General features: G+C 43.1%; 1 protein-coding gene across 7 annotated transcripts in view; it reads left to right on the top strand.

Moving 5' to 3' along the window:
* The window catches only part of ADAMTS17 (ADAM metallopeptidase with thrombospondin type 1 motif 17), a 387,154-nt gene that overhangs the window by 13,359 nt on the left and 357,845 nt on the right, over positions 1 to 15,950 (top strand). The window lies entirely within an intron of this gene.

Genomic DNA, 15,950 nt, shown 5'->3' with positions numbered 1-15,950 from the left:
AACCCAAGGTTCTTATATTCTGTGCCTTTCTTTGAGCCACCTGGGGATTATCTGTTAGGTGTTTCAGGACATTTCATGGTGTGGTGTCACAGGCAGTCAGCCTGTGAGTGTCCCTGGGTGAAGATAATAGCCTCCTGCTCATACGTGGCACTTCCTCCCTGGAGAGCAGAGGCCCCATGGCTGAGCTTTGGGAGATGTGCTTTTGTAGTTTAAAGACTTATCGTTGACACAAATATCTAGGCTTAGTGTTCCAATGACCTTGGAAGTAAATTATCTGACTCTCCTGTAGACCAGGATTTTTTTTTTTTTTTTTAAGGTTTTGGGGTTTTTTTGGCTGCACTTGTGGCACATAGAAGTTCCCAGGCCAGGGGCTGAACCCACACCATAGCAGCAACCCGAGCCACTGTGGTGACAACACCAAGATCCTTAACCCGCTGCGCCACGAGAGAACTCCCTGATCTGCTTTTAAAATAAATGGCTATTGGGAGTTCCTGTTGTGGCTCAGTGGTAATAAACCCAACTAGTATCCATGAGAATGAGGGTTTGATCCCTGGCCTTGCCAGTGGGTTAAGGATCCGGCATTGCCATGAACTGTAGTGTAGTTCACAGATGCAGCTCAGATCCCACATTGCTGTGGCATAGGCTGGCAGCTGTAGCTCGCATTTGACCACTAGCCTAGGAATCTCCATGTGCTGCAGGTGCAGCCATAAAAATACAAAAAAAAAAAAAAAAAAAAGTAAATAGCTATTGGTCATTTTAAATCCTTGTGCATTTCCAGAGGTTCTCAGCCCTGGCTGTCCATTGCCATCCCCTGGGGAGTTTTATCAGCTAGTCATGCCCAGTTCCTACTCCCAGAGAGGTGTCTTTATTGGTCTGGGTGCAGCTTGGGCATCTGGCGATTAAAAACCTTCCCCATTTAAAGCCTCCGATGTTCAGCTGGCACTGAGAACTGCTGCGCTAAGAAGTTTTAAACATGAGTCATAGCACCCGTGGGCCGGGGGAAGTGGGTTTTCTCAGGTGAGAAGCACCAAACAGGGCCACACAGTGAAACCCAAGGGCAAATATGTTTTGTTCTCACTTTGGTTCATCAGCTGCTAGTCAGTGACCAGAAACCCAGGGTGCTTAAGGATGATATCATGGAATATTTGCCTAATTACCAGCTGCCATCCTCTTTAGGGACGTGATACCAGGGATTGCTGACAAAATGATAAATTGTTCTTGTGTTTGCATTTTTGTCCCTAAGGCTGGTTGGGAGGCACAGACTGTTTTGCCTTTAGTGAAGGGAATAAAATGAACAAAACCAGGGCAGGGAAGATATGATGGAAATTAAGTTACAACAAGAGATGGAGTTCCAGTTGTGGCGCAGCGGAAACAAATCCGACTAGGAACCATGAGGTTGTGGGTTTGAACCCTGGCCTCGCTCAGTGGGTTAAGGATCCGGCGTTGCTGTGAGCTGTGGTGGAGTTCACAGACGCAGCTTGGATCTGGTGTTGCTGTGCCTCTGGCGTAGGCTGGTGGCTACAGCTCCGATTAGGCCCCTAGCCTGGGAACCTCCATATGCTGCGGGTGCAGCCCTAAAAAGAAAAAAGATGACAAAAAAAAAAAAAAAAAAAATACAAGAGCCATGCAAAGCTGCAGAGAGTAATTTCCGAATTTGCTTAGAGAAAAATCTCTTCCTGGCCCCCAAGTCTCATGTCACTGTGCTCTGCCATGTGAGAGCATCTCCTGTATTTAAGGTGGTGCCACCTCGGGCTCTGTCTTGGGTAGGAGCACAGATGTAGGAGAAGAATGTACATTTCACTTCTGGGCTTGCTCTGTGTGAAATGTTCCATCAACTTTGTTGAGAAAGACAATGGGCCTTCTAAGGCTTAGCTAAGAAGCAGTCATTCAGGACTCATCTAGTTTGGATTAACTTTCAAACATTGGGGGTTTGGAAATTGGGAAAATTAATTTACTGGGATACCAGCAAAATAAGTTTCCAAAGAAATTAATCAGATGAATCCAAGATTTCCCATGGGAACATGTTCTTTATGGCTGAACGTGGCAGCCATAGGTGTCATTGTGCCTTATCATTGATCTTGTATCACCCCAACCTTGGATGCAGCCTGGAGGTAGCCAGCTGGCTCCTGCAGGTGAGGGGGTGTCCGGCAACTCTTCCCCCTCCATGAAGCACTCAGTTTACCTGCAAGTTGAGTCTGGGTAAGCTGCCTTGTTCTCTAGGGACTGGCACAGTCAGAGCCACCTGGGTAATACAGAGGCTTCATTTCTGGCAATCTTCAGGGCTTCCAGAGAGGGGACAGGCAGATCCTGTTTTCTTTATAGCTTCTTACTTTAGGACCTTATAAACTAACTCGTCAAATATCACTCTAACTTGGAACTTGGCATGAAAATATGGAGCCTATGAGCCTGAGCCGCCTTTTCTTTTTTTTTTTCCCCTTTCCTTTCCTTCTTTCTTTTCTCCTTCCTTCCTTGTTTCTTTTTTGGTGAACATGAGTTTTTGAAGATATTTTTGGCTAGTCCCAACAACCAAAAATGGTACTTTGGATATTTCGAAATGTTTCTTGACTTTTTGAGTGGTTATTGTGACTTCAAAACTTTTTGTCTGCTATGCCTATTTCAGTTTCTCTGTTCAGATTCAGTTTAGAATCTTCCCACTAGCACATTCATGGTTTTTAGTAACAATTTGAATATCTTCTCCTCCTCTCTGATAGACATAACATAGTGGATGATAGAAGTAGATTGTAAAATAATAAGGCTAGTTTGCTGTGGGACACTGTCAGAATAGGAATCCTGCAGTGTTTTAAGTGGCAGTGGGTTCTTTAGAATAAAAATATGCCATTCAGCAATGGTGCCTGGGTAGTTGTTGATATCTACTTTATAGTTTAAGTTCAGTTATGATTGTTTAAAAATTTTGTTGCAGTTATTTTGTAGTATTGTTTGTTTCGTTTATAAGCATTCTAAAATTAATTTTAGTATTTAAAGGAAACTGTAATGATTCTGAAATGGTGTATTGCCAACTTAGGCAAGAGTTTACATGTATAATACTATCTGTACATACTCTGTAATAAATAATTGGTTCGGACTTGTGCTCATGTCAATTAAGATTCCTTTGGTTGGAAATGACAGAAATCAAACTGACTTAAACACTAAAGCCATCACTGCTAGGGGCTCCTGGAACCGAGGAGCAGAGTGGGACCTTGGACCTCAGGTTATCCTTGGCCACAGTGATGCTTTGTCTGCAGCTGGCTTCTCTCCTGGTGATAAGGAGGCAGCTGGGCTGAGGAGAGAAACTCTTTTGTCTAATCAGGAGAGGGGGTGGCTTGACTTGGATCATGACTTTAATTCCTTTCAATTCACCACTGGTTTCAAATGTCTGGAGGCAAGAGTGCCAGCGCTTAGCTCGGTCCCACATAGGTAAGGAGATACCACTCTACTTTCCATCCTTGTCCTGACTTCCTAGATGTCAAGAAAAAGCCTGGCAGAGCAGCTTCAGGGCGCCTCTAATCCAGGGCTAATCCATCATTCTGGCTCAGTGGTTCCATCTTACTTCATGAGCTCCTCCCTCAGATGCCAATTAACTCCTCATGCCACCGGTGCCCCCGGGGAGAAACATAGCTACTGGTCTTTGCTCGCTTAGGAAGGGCTCAGTTCCTCTGAAATTTGGTTCTTTTAAACTTCCTTGAGACCTCAGGTCTCCAGTGGGTAAAGCAAAATATGATTTCTTAGTTTATCCAGTGTTTTTTGTTGTTTTAATGGGAGTGATGATCTTCCATGTTCTTCTGCATCTTAAGTGGAAGAAGAACTCAAAAGAAATGGAATTAAATTTATACTTTTTTTTTTTTGTCTTTTTGCCTTTTCTAGGGCTGCTTCCCGTGCCATGTGGAGGTTCCCAGGCTAGGGGTCTAATTGGAGCTATAGCCGCCTGCCTACACCACAGCTCACAGCAATGTTGGATCCTCAACTTATTGAGTGAGGCCAGGGATCGAACCTGCAACCTCATGGTTCCTAGTCGGATTTGTTAACCACTGCACCATGACGGGAACTCCATACTTTGGGTTTTTTTATGTTAATATTTTAAGTATTTATTTACATATAAAAATATTAACTCCAGGAGTTCCTGTTGTGGCTCAGCAGGTTAAGAACCTGACATAGTGTCCATGAGGGTGTGGGTTTGATCCCTGGCCTCGCTCAGTGGGTTAAGGATCTGGCATTCCCACAGGCTGCAGCATTGGTCACAGATGCAGCTCAGATCCAGTGTTGCTGTGGCTGTGGCGTAGTCCTCAGCTGCAGCTCCAATTTGACCACTGGCCTGGGAACTTCCATGTGTAAGAGTAGCCATAAAAAAAAATGAAGTCCAAATATAGACCCCAATATTTTGAGAATTATTATTCCAGGAGAAAGAGAAAGAATGATGCTAGAGACCCAGCTCTGTCTCCCTTGGATGTGACCCCTGAAGAGTCCCATGACATCAACGCACCTCTCTGTTAGTTTGCCGGGGCTGCTGGAACAAATGACCACAGACCCCAGCAGCTTGAAGAACATGCATGTACTTGCTCACAGTTCTGGAATCTAGAGGTCTGAGATCAAGGTGTTGGCAGGGTTGGTTTCTCTTGAGGCCTCTCTTTTTGGCTTGTAGACGGCTGTCTTTTCCTTGTGTCTTCTCATGGTCTTACCTCTGCACTTGTCTGTGTCCCAATCACATCTTCTTAGGAGGACACCAGATTAGATTAGGGCCCATCCTAATGACCCCATTTTCACTGAATTACCTACCTCTTCAAACATGGTCACATTCAAAGGTACTAAGGGTTAGAGGACACAGATCAGCCCATGTTTTCTCCCCTGCAACGTTGATATGATGATGCTGATTTTGTCTGCTTCTCAGGGTTATTGCTGAAGAACATAGAGGTGAGAGGGTGACATTACCACTTCCAGCCACCTTGCTGGAGGGATGTTTGTAGGAACACTTACAAATACCTGAAAGGCAAAAACAAATGTCAAGGAAATTAGAAATAGACTGTATAAAGGGACCCTCTCTATAAGAATAAATGTCATTGTTGGCTGGTTGACATCTATTCACAGTTTTTTCCTGTGTAAGTAAATATGAAAGGAGCGGTGTAACCTCAGGCAAGTTAGAAAGAACTGGGCGACTGAGCTTTGGCTTCATCTGCAGCTGGTAAAATCATCTTCCTTTGGGGGGTTTTGTGAGTTTTTGTTTGTTTGTTTTTTTTGTTTTTCATTTTGCTTTTTTTAGGGCCGCGGCATATGGAGGTTCCAAGGCTAGGGGTTGAATTGGAGCTATAGCTGCTGGCCTACGCCACAGCCACAGCTGTAGCAATGCCAGATCCAAGCTGGGTCTGCGACCTACACCACAGCTCACAGCAACTCCGGATCCTTAACCCACTAAGCAAGGCCAGGGTTCGAACCTGCAACCTCATGGTTCCTAGTCAGATTTGTTTCCATTGAGCCACAACGAAACTGGTTATAACTATGATTTGTATCCCCATTCTTTATTATCAGGGCACCACCTCAGTGTCCTTGTTCTGTATTAAGTGGGAAAGAGAGAAACCCTGAGCTGAAAGCTACAAATTCTCATTATACTTAAATCTGTCATTCTTGCCTCTTGCAGTGTGATCAGGGAATCTTAGTGATTCTAGACTGGAAGTTACCCTTGGAGGTCACATGCTTACGTTTTCCCTCTCGTTTTTGTTTATTCAGTCATCATGTATTCATTGACCCTTAGACAGTGAACATACTGTGTTGAGCCTGACACAGCCTGGTCCCTGCCTCCAGGAACCTCATGGTTTGGTGGGTGAGATAGACAGTAAAGAAGTAAACATAAGTAGCCAGTATAAATTATTATTAGTTGTAAAACATGTAAAACAAGGGAGGAGAAAGCACGAAACAAAAACTGAAGGTCCACATACCTAGCATTCAGACTTAATCCATGTTAAGATAAGGTCACATCTTCTTCAGAACTTTTAATTTTTTTGGAGAGAAATTAAGATTTATGGATATGACTAAATATGTTGCTGCAGTACCCTTATCCCTCTAGCTTATTCCCTGGAAGAAACCAGCATCCTAATTTGGTGCGAATCTTTCCTATCCATGTTTTTTTAAAACTATTATAAGATTTGTGGTATATAGTCACAAATTGCATGTTGCATTGTTTTGTGTATTTTAAATTTTTCATAATTCTTCACACTGTGCAGTTTGCTTTTATCAGTTACAATAATGTTTTTCAAGTTTACCTATGTTAATAAATGCAAATCTGGATCATTTTAATTGTAGAGGTTTGTCTAATTCATTAGTCTTTTGAAAGCACTAACTTTGGTTTTATATTCTTTATTGCTTTGTATTTCCTACTTCTTTCTTTAATTTCTATTGTAATTATTCCTCAGTTTTTTTACAGTGTCTAGATTTCATCCTGTTGCTTTTCCCTAAATTTTTGAATAGAATACTTAGCTCATTAAACTTTGCTCCTGATTTTTTTTTTTTTAATGACTGCACTGCAGTGTATGGAAATTTGCAGGCCAAGGATTGAATCTGAGCCATAGCCGCGGCAACACTGGATCTTTTAGCTTTCTGCGCTGAACTGGGGATTGAACTCATGCCTCCATAGCAATCCGAGCTGCTGTAGTCAGATTCTTAGCCCACTGTGCCATAGCAGGAACTCCTTAATTTTCAGTGTATATATTTAAGGCTATACATTTCACTACATGCATACTTTTAACTGCATATAAATTTTGATTTGTAGTATTTCCTGTATCAAATTCTAAATATTCTCCAAGTTCCATAATAATTTTTTTTTTTATGGGGGCAGTACAGTGTAGATACTTAAGAATTTATGGACAGGCTTACTGGGTTTGAATTCCTGCCTCTATCACTTACTAGCTTGAAAGACCTTGAGTAATTTATTTCATCTTTTTGTGACTAAATTTATTTTTTCATTTTTTTAAAGTTTTATTAAATATCTTTATTTGTAAAAATGGTGATGATAATTGCATGTACTTCATAGAATTATTAAGATGATTAGATAAATTAATATGTAATGCACTTTACAACAATGTGTGGTACAAAACAGTCTATTATTTATTATCATTGCAGCTATACGTTTTTGAATTTTTGTAATTTTTACCCTGTGTTTTTGCCATCTTTGAAAAATGATTTATAGGAGAGTTCCCATTGTGGCTTAGCAGTAATGAACCCAGCTAGTATCCATGAGGATGCCAATTTGTTTTTTGCCGTTGCTCAGTGGGTTAAAGGATCTGGCATTGCTATGTGTCAACTTTGGCATAGGTTGCAGATGTGGCTCAGATCCTGCATTGCTGTGGCTGTGGCATAGGCTGACAGCTACAGCTCTGATTTGACCTGCCTGGGAACTTCCATGTGTCACAGTTATGATCCTAAAAAGACAAAAAAAAAAAAAAAAGATTTATAGTTCTCTGTTTAGTGATTAAAGAATTTGATTGAGATAAAGTTTTCCATTTGGTTCTTTTTTATAGTTTCATCATCTCTTGAGATTTCCTATTTGTTCATTCATCAAGAGCATATTTTCCTTTAAGTCTTTAGGCATGATGGTGATAGTTGGTTTAAAATTATTACCTCTATTCCAACAGCTGGTTGTCTTGGGATTTTTTTCTCCACTCATATCTTTTCTCTTCAAAATGGATCACGTATTCCTAGTTACTCACATGTCAAGTAATTTTGGGATATGTCCTGGATGTAAAGGTAATGTAAATTAGATTCTATTCCTCTGGAGTATTTTAACTGACTCTTAATTTTGTTGGACTGCAAAGTTTACCTCTTAGGCAGCATCTCAAATCTCAATTCTGTTCTTTTATCCTCAGCTAGAGTCTGTTCCATATAGGGATTATTTAAAGATTGTGATATAATTGATATACAGAATTTGGGACTCCCTTCTTTACATCTGTTCTTTTTTTTTTGTCTTTTGTCTTTTTAGGGCTACACCCATGGCATATGGAGATTCCCAGGCTAGGGGTCTAATGAGGCTGTTGCTGCCAGCCTGTGCCAGAGCCACAGCAATGCCAGATCTGAGCTGCGTCTGCAACCTACACCACAGTTCTCAGCAGCGCTGGATCCTTAACCCACTGAGTGAGGCCAGGAGTTGAACCTGCAACTTCATGGTTCCTAGTTGGATTCTTTTCTGCTGTGCCAAGATGGGAACTCCATCTGCTTTTTATAATATGTCCCCAGTTGCTTTTTTTTTTTGCCTGGAATTCTGTCCTTTGGTTCCTTAGGCCTGAGGACTGCAGGCTTCCTCTTGGAATATAAGCCACACTTATAGCACTGACTAGGCCTGCCTTAAGCTCCTGTCCTGTTCTTTCCTTTCAAGCATTGACTCTCCACCCAAACCTTCCTGAATTGGTTTACTTTCCTGTAATCAGGTCACTGGATTTTTGCATTTTGTTTAAGTTCACAGTTGTTCTGCGCAGGAGGTTTAGGTCTGTTAGAGGTTTGTTGACCATGCTGCACTCCATATAATATTCTTTGGTAATGGTTGCGATTTGCGGTGTGGTTTAGAACACAGGCTTTTTTGCTTTAATAAATGTTTTATGTGTAAATTAAAAGAATGCATACACTTTAATTGTTGTGAACAGCATTTATATATGTTCATTCAAATTTTGGTGTTGTGATGCCAAAATCATTCATATCTTCATTATTTTTGGCTTGCTTGACTTGCTTTGTTTTATTTTTTGCTTTTTTTTAGGCACACATCCATGGCATATGGAAGTTCCCAGGCCAAGGGTTGAATCAGAGGGACAGCTGCTGGCCTACACCACAGCAATGTGGGATCCGAGCTGCGTCTGTGACCTACACCACAGCTCACAGCAACACTGGATCCTTAACCCACTGAGCGATGCCAGGGATCCAGCCTGCATCCTCATGGATACTAGTCAGACTCATTTCCACTGCAGCACAAGGGGAACTCCTTGATGTGTTTTTTTTTTTTTTTTTTTTTGTCTTTCTTTATTTTTGGGGGTGGGGTGCATCCATGGCATATGGAGTTTCCAAGACTAGGGGTCAAATTGGATCTGTAGCTGCTGGCCTACGCCACAGCCATAGCAACGCAGGATCCAAACTGCCTGCGACCTAAACCACAGCTCACAGCAACCCACAGAGAAAGGCCAGGGATCCAACCCTCATCCTCATGGATATTAGTTAGGTTCCTTAACCACTGAGCCATGTGGGATCTCCTCCTTGACTTGTTATAATTAGAGATATATTAAAAGTCTCATAACAATTGTGGTTTGGCTTATTTCACCTTTTAATTCTATCAATTTTTGCTGCATAGGTTATAAGGCAGTATTATTTATTGTATACAGGTCAAGGAGCCTTATTCTTGGTGAATTATTTCTCATTATCCTGTAATAGGCCATTTTTAAACTCCTGGTAAAGGTTTTGGCCTTCTAGCTATTTTCACCTAATATTAGTTTTGCCAGTTATTTTTTATTTTGGTCAGTGTTTGCCTGATTTTTCTTTTTCCTTAGCTTTATTTTCAATCCTTTTCTATATTAATGTTTTATATAGTTTCTTAAAAGTATTATGTATCTAAATTTTGAAAAATATCCAGTTCAAGAATATCTGTCTTTTCATGGGCAAGATTAATATTTTTATAATTTTTGTATGGTGTTACTGATATAATTACATTTATTTCTACCATCTTATATTTTGTTTTCCATTAATAATACCATGCTTTTTCTTTGTATCTATTTATTTTTGTTGTTTTTCTTTCCATTGGTTCCACTAACTTTTCTTTATTCCCCCTTTTTTCTTCCACTGTAAGTTTTACAATCTATTCGGTTTTTGTTTTTGTTGTTGTTACATTAAATTTAAAAAAAAATGTGTTAAGGACATCTAAAAGTATCAGGTGTCTTTCATTCATAATACATGACCCTTCAAGTGCTTTAGCTTTCACTTTCCATGTTATTTTTGTCTATTAATTTAATTATATATTTTTATCCCTTCCCATTTAATCATCATCATTATATATTCTCACAGTTAAAAGGACTTAAGTTTATATATTTACCAACTTATTTGCTCAGTATGACTTTTCAGAATGGACTTCTCTGTGTTTAATGTCCTTCTTAAAGAATGTTTTAAGAACATTTTTAAAGAAGTTCCTTTATCACATTGGGTTTTTTTGTTTGTTTTTTGCTTTTTAGGGCCACACCTGTGGCATATGGAAGTTCCCAGGCTAGGGGTTGACCTGGAGCTGCAGCTGCTGGCCTACGCCACAGCAATACCAGATCTAAGCAATGCAGGATCTGCAACCTACACCAGAGCTCATGGCAACACCGGATCCTTAACCCACTGAGCGATGCCAGGGATCCAGCCTGCATCCTCATGGATACTAGTCAGGTTTGCTGAGCCACAATGGGAATTTCCACTTTGGTTATTTTTGACATAATTATTTTAGGCCTTTTTAAAAATTATTCTACCATCTGAATTCCTTGGGGTCCTGATCTTCCTGTGTGTATTTGCTCATTCTTTTATTTGAGGTGGTTTTCTTATGTGGACTGTAATTTTACATTGTGGCTGATGGGTCCCCTCCTCCCCCAGCCTGCAGCACCTGTGCTTTGGGCTTTGGAAAAACCTCACTGAGTAATTTCACATGCCTTTCTCTCTGATGCCCCAGAACCTTTCCACAAGTCCAAATATGATTTCTGCTGCAGTGTTTTTCTCGGGAAGTCTATACTCTAAGAGTGATGCATATTTGTGTGTGTAGCACAGGCTGGGGGATTTGCGCTGGAGACTTACTGACTTTCTGAATTCCCCTGGCATTCAGAGCTCTGAACAGAGGCAGATTCTGTTGTACTTCCCTGTGCCTATGGTTGGAATTGCCCCATCAGATCTCTTATCTTGCTGTGGCAGATAACACTGGTCCTTCACTCTTTGGGTCAGCCTTTGGGCCTTGGGTCTGCTGGGCTCTCAGATCAGTCACCTACTGTTCCAGGTATGACATTTCTCATTGTATCAGCCATCCTTGATGACAAGGACCTTCCAGAGAGATCTAGCTCAGGGATCCTGCCTGCCTACCCCTGGGGGCTGCATAGGGTGTTTCCCTGCTGCTCACTGAATCCAACCACACCACTCTCTCTTGCGGCTTCAACCCCTGCCCCTCATCTCAAGGGCACTCCTTCCCCAAATGCTCTTCTTTTAGGAAGCCAAGATTCCAGAAACTCTGTCCAGAATGGTAGCTGTGCTTAGACGTCTTCTGCCTTGGGCCCTACAAAATGCTCTCAGCAAAGGAACACAAAGTCTACCCATAAGCAACAGCATAAGGAAAAAACCTAATTAATACTTCAGTAAATCAACGCACCAAGGTCACCTATTGCTGCTTTCATTGACCTCGAGTACGAGTACTATCTCCTTTTCCCAGGTGGTCTGGAGAAAATAGGCAATTTGATCTCAAATTCCATAGGATGGATCTTGAGTTTGTTCCCTTGGGCCATAGGGGGCAGCCGTCATGCTCCTGGCAATGTTTCTTAGGCACCTGTGGCATTTGCCCACCACCTTATCTAGAGGGAGCTGGCACAGATGCTGGCAGTTGAAAGACCAGGGGATTGGGCTCACCTGTCCCCTTGAGGCTGGGAACCCACACCCCCATCTTGTGGCTACCAGTGACAGGGGGCGGGCATGTGTGAGATCACTGGTAAGTGTTTCTGCGACTTCAGAGTCTTCCTTGTGCCTTGCAAGTGCTCAGGAATAATTACTTCTATATTTGCCATTGTCTTCCAGGCTTAATTCTCACAAGCTTTCAGGGGAACCTCTGATCCTGCCATTTGCTTCATCCAAACCATGTATTTATCCAAGTGCCTTTGATCTCATTTTTATTTCTTTTTAAGACAGGTGACCGAGGAAATTTTTGAATTCTCTTTTGGTGTGTTTGAATGAGTAGGGGAGATGCATTAATCACTCTTTGGGAAGAATAAAATTATTGTTATTATCATCATTCCCTGAGGCTGAATGACTGTGGTCGTTGAGCCTGTGAAGTGCTGTAAAGTGGACACGGCCTGCCTGTGTGTCCTGGCCGGGGCCCTGCCAGCAGTGGGCAGGGTCTAACTCTGCTTTCTGGGCTACAGATGTCTTGAAGTCAGCTCATCTCCTTATTCCTGTGTTTCCTCATCCAGAAAAGAGAGGCATTACTTTACTCCATAGTTTTACTTCACCAGGTTGCTGACAGTTAAATGAACTAATGCGGATGGGGTTTCGTGAAGTAGAAAGTATTATTAAAATGTGGGAGTTCCCGTCGTGGCGCAGTGGTTAACGAATCCGACTAGGAACCATGAGGTTGCGGGTTCGGTCCCTGCCCTTGCTCAGTGGGTTAACGATCCGGCGTTGCCGTGAGCTGTGGTGTAGGTTGCAGACGCGGCTCGGATCCCGCGTTGCTGTGGCCCTGGCGTAGGCCGGTGGCTACAGCTCCGGTTCAACCCCTAGCCTGGGAACCTCCATATGCCGCAGGAGCGGCCCAAGAAATAGCAAAAAAAAAAAAAAAAATGTAAGGTGTTGGAGTTCCCGTTGTGGCTCAGCAGGCTAAGAACCCAGCTAGTTTCCAGGAGGATGTGGGTTCATTCCCTGGCCTCGCTCAGTGGGTTAAGGATCTGGTGTTGCTGTGAGCTGTGGTGTAGGTCGCGGATGCAGCTCAGATATTGCATTGCTGTGGCTGTGGTGTAGGCTGGCAGCTACAGCTCCAAATTGACCCCTAGCCTTAACCTCCTTTTAGGTACAGCCCTAAAAAGAAAAACAAAAAGTGAGGTGTCATCTCTGTATAAGGCCCATGGAATGGGTTCCCTAAAGCCAAGCCTGAGCAGAGGACTTGGGCAGGTAGTTTAGTGTAGGGAGGGGTTCCAGGGAGCAGGAAGGAGGGACAGGGAAGAGCAGAATCCAGTGGAAAATCCAGTGGAAGGTGAGTGTGTCCAAGGTTGTTGCTGTGGGTAACAGGGGTATCTTTCCTGTGTCAGGAACTCTGAGAATGGACGCTTCCAGAGCAGTCCTGAGGATGCAGATGATGGGGAGCTGGAGTATTATCCAGCGGTGCTTGTCTCCCAGATTTCTGGGCTGCTCTTGCATAGGCCAAGGGGGTATTTAGGCCTGAGAGCCTGCAGAAAAGGAAAAGCCAAGGTCCTGTGCTTGGGGAAGGCTTGAGATGGCAGCAGAAAGTGGGGTGATATGAAACACTGAAGGGAGGGTCCCAGAGAAGGATCCTGGCTGGAGGCAGCTCCCAGTTTTAGGCATCCCTGGTCTAATTGTTAAAAATATTAGTGTAAGAAAACATGTTACCTTCTAAAAGTTCCTAGATATTCAGTTTGAATAAATTCTTTCTGCATGAACAATGAATTGGTCTATGATAAATCCCTTTCTGTCTTTCCTTCCTCTAATAAAACAATTAGTTATTCAGCAAAAGTAGCTCTGAGCTCCCTAAAGGAGTGGATAGAGCACTGCAGATGCAGGCGCCTGGTGGCCTGGTGACCTGGAGAGGGCCACCTGGAAGGGACTGTCTCTTGTGGGGGTGGTGTGGGGGGGGCATCCACCTCTGCTCTTGTGGTTCCCTCTGAAGGCTGTCTTTCTGGGTTCTCTCTTGCTGGAGAATCAGGAAAAATGGGTAAAGCAGGCCTGGGGGCAGTGTTGGAATGAACCTTTATGTAAATGTTAATTTTATTCTATATGCTCAGTGACTCTGTGTGTGTTTTCTCTAAATTGGCTTGAGTATATTTTATTTTCAGGTCTCTGTATTTAAACTTATAAAATGCCCTCGTATTCAAGGCAGTACTTTATTGACTCGGCCAGTGTTTGTTTAATACTGTGTGTCAGGCCCAGTCCCTGGCATGGGCTTCCTGCGGTCATCCAGAAGTAAAGGTCCCCGTTCTCACGGAGCTAGCATTCCAGGGGGTGAGTGCCAACACATGGGTTGAAAGCCGATTACTGGTCTCATTCTGGGTGGGCCCCAGGGAAGACGGTCCCCAGTGCCCCCATCACCCCTTCCTCCCAGACCAGCCTGTGGGCTGGTTGGAAGGACTTTCTGATTCCCAGTGGAGTTTGCTGGGCAGGGTGGACAGAGGAGAGACTGGCCGTGAGAACCCAGTCCCTGGCTTGGCTGCTGTGACTCTGCAGTGTGAAGCAGGGGTGTCTGAACACGGGGTGGGGGTTTTCTGGGTGGCTTCTTGCTCTTGCACTTGGAACCGGGTGCAGGGATGCAAGTCCCCCTTCCTGCACTGCTGCTGCCTGCTGGCCTTCGGCACAGCCTCCAGCATCTTCTCACCATTCTCTGCTTTCCCTTTTCCTCTGGGGCCAGGTGGGCTCAGTGGTACTGGGGTGGCCCCCTCAGAACCCGCCTGTGGGTCTCGACTGTATCTTTAGGTGTCACAGAAGTATCGCCAGTGGGGACTCTGGCGTGGTGGACCCATTCCCTCTTTCTTCCTTTGCTCCCCACCCCAGCCTCCAGATGTTGATGCTTCTCAGGTACACTTGTGTTGGCTGCTGCTCTTTTTCCTCTTTTGGGGTCCTTACCTGAATCACCCCCTTGCTGAATCCTCAGGCTCTGTTGCCATCCCTCGTCTTCCCCCATTCCACCTACACATTTCCAGTGGCCGGCTGGGGTGGCTGCCTGCTCCCCATAATTTGGTGTTTCTGGACCCAATCCTTGTGTGATGATACCCACCTCCAACAGCCCAACATCAACATTCTGACCCAGTTTTCCAGTCACCCAGACTCAAAATTACCTATTTGCTCTCTTGTCCTTATATTTTTGACCTCTCCCCCATCTTTTTGTTGGCTTCTTCCTTGATGTCATTGCAAAGAGCTGTATTAGTCCCCCAGTTCACCAGGTGTTAACATTTCCCCCACTTCTCTGTGGTTTGCTTTCTCACACTCACCCTCTCACTCCTCTGACCTCCTTCCAACCTCCCCAACCCTTTCTCCCTCCACACACTTTTTTTTTTTTCTGAAGCACGTGAGTAATTTGCTGGCATCATATTCCTTTTATCTATAATTATATTCATTTATATTTTTTAAGACCTCTTATGTTTATTAAACCCAGGATATGAAACAACGACTCGGTATTGTTGCCTAATGTACCATTGTTGCCTAATGTACCATTCATATTCAAGTTTTGCCAGTGGTCTCAGTAATGTCTTCTGAAGCTTTCTTTTCTTGGTCCAGAATCCAATCTAGAATCATACATTGCATTTAGTTGTTAGGTCTCCTTAATCCTCCCACCCCTACCCTGATCCAGATCAATTACTTAGAATTTTCCTCTCTGATCATCACATTTCTTCAGAAACACAAGGACGGTCTAGTTATTTGGTAGGTGGTCTCTACCTTTGGTTTTTTGCCTGCTGTTTCTTCATGATGGATATAGGTTACACATTTGACTCACAGGATCTCTTGCACTGATGTATGGACGTGCAGTCATCAAAATAAACCACAGTCCACATGTGTTCTGAAAAGTAAAGGACTAAGGTTTCATAGCAATAAATAGGAAAAGTAGTAAATGCTTTAATGCCTAGCTGAGTATTATTAACCCTTATTTTAGCACTCTTGCTGCTGGTCTGCACGGGAATACTGCAGAAGTGATGCTGTGTTCTTCCCAGTGCCTCTTCTCAGGAAGCACGTGCTGCCAGCCTGTCTCACTGGCGCTTGGTTCAGGTTGTGATCCACTACTTAATCTGTTGTAAAGTCATTCTCTTTCCTTACGTAATTAACAAGTAATTTGTTGGATATTCTGAGCAAGTATAATATCCTGTTCTTCCTTAAACTTGCACTCACTAGTTTCAGCATCTCTCAATTTTCAGCAGACTCAATTTTTATTGTGCTGGCTCCAACATGGTATGTTTCTAACTTCATTATTTCCTCCACGTTTTTAATTGGTGTTCTGCAAAGAGAGCTTTCCCCTTTTCCCCATTTATTTATATGTGTGTGGGATTGTACAT

This window comes from Sus scrofa, chromosome 1 (assembly GCF_054392235.1).
Source record: "Sus scrofa isolate SSC_HxYL_T2T_F1_AM1 chromosome 1, Sscrofa_HxYL_maternal_Yorkshire_Landrace_v2.0, whole genome shotgun sequence".
Lineage (NCBI taxonomy): Eukaryota > Metazoa > Chordata > Mammalia > Artiodactyla > Suidae > Sus > Sus scrofa.
Note: the sequence above shows the minus strand (reverse complement) of the source record. Positions and strands in the feature narration are given on the sequence as shown.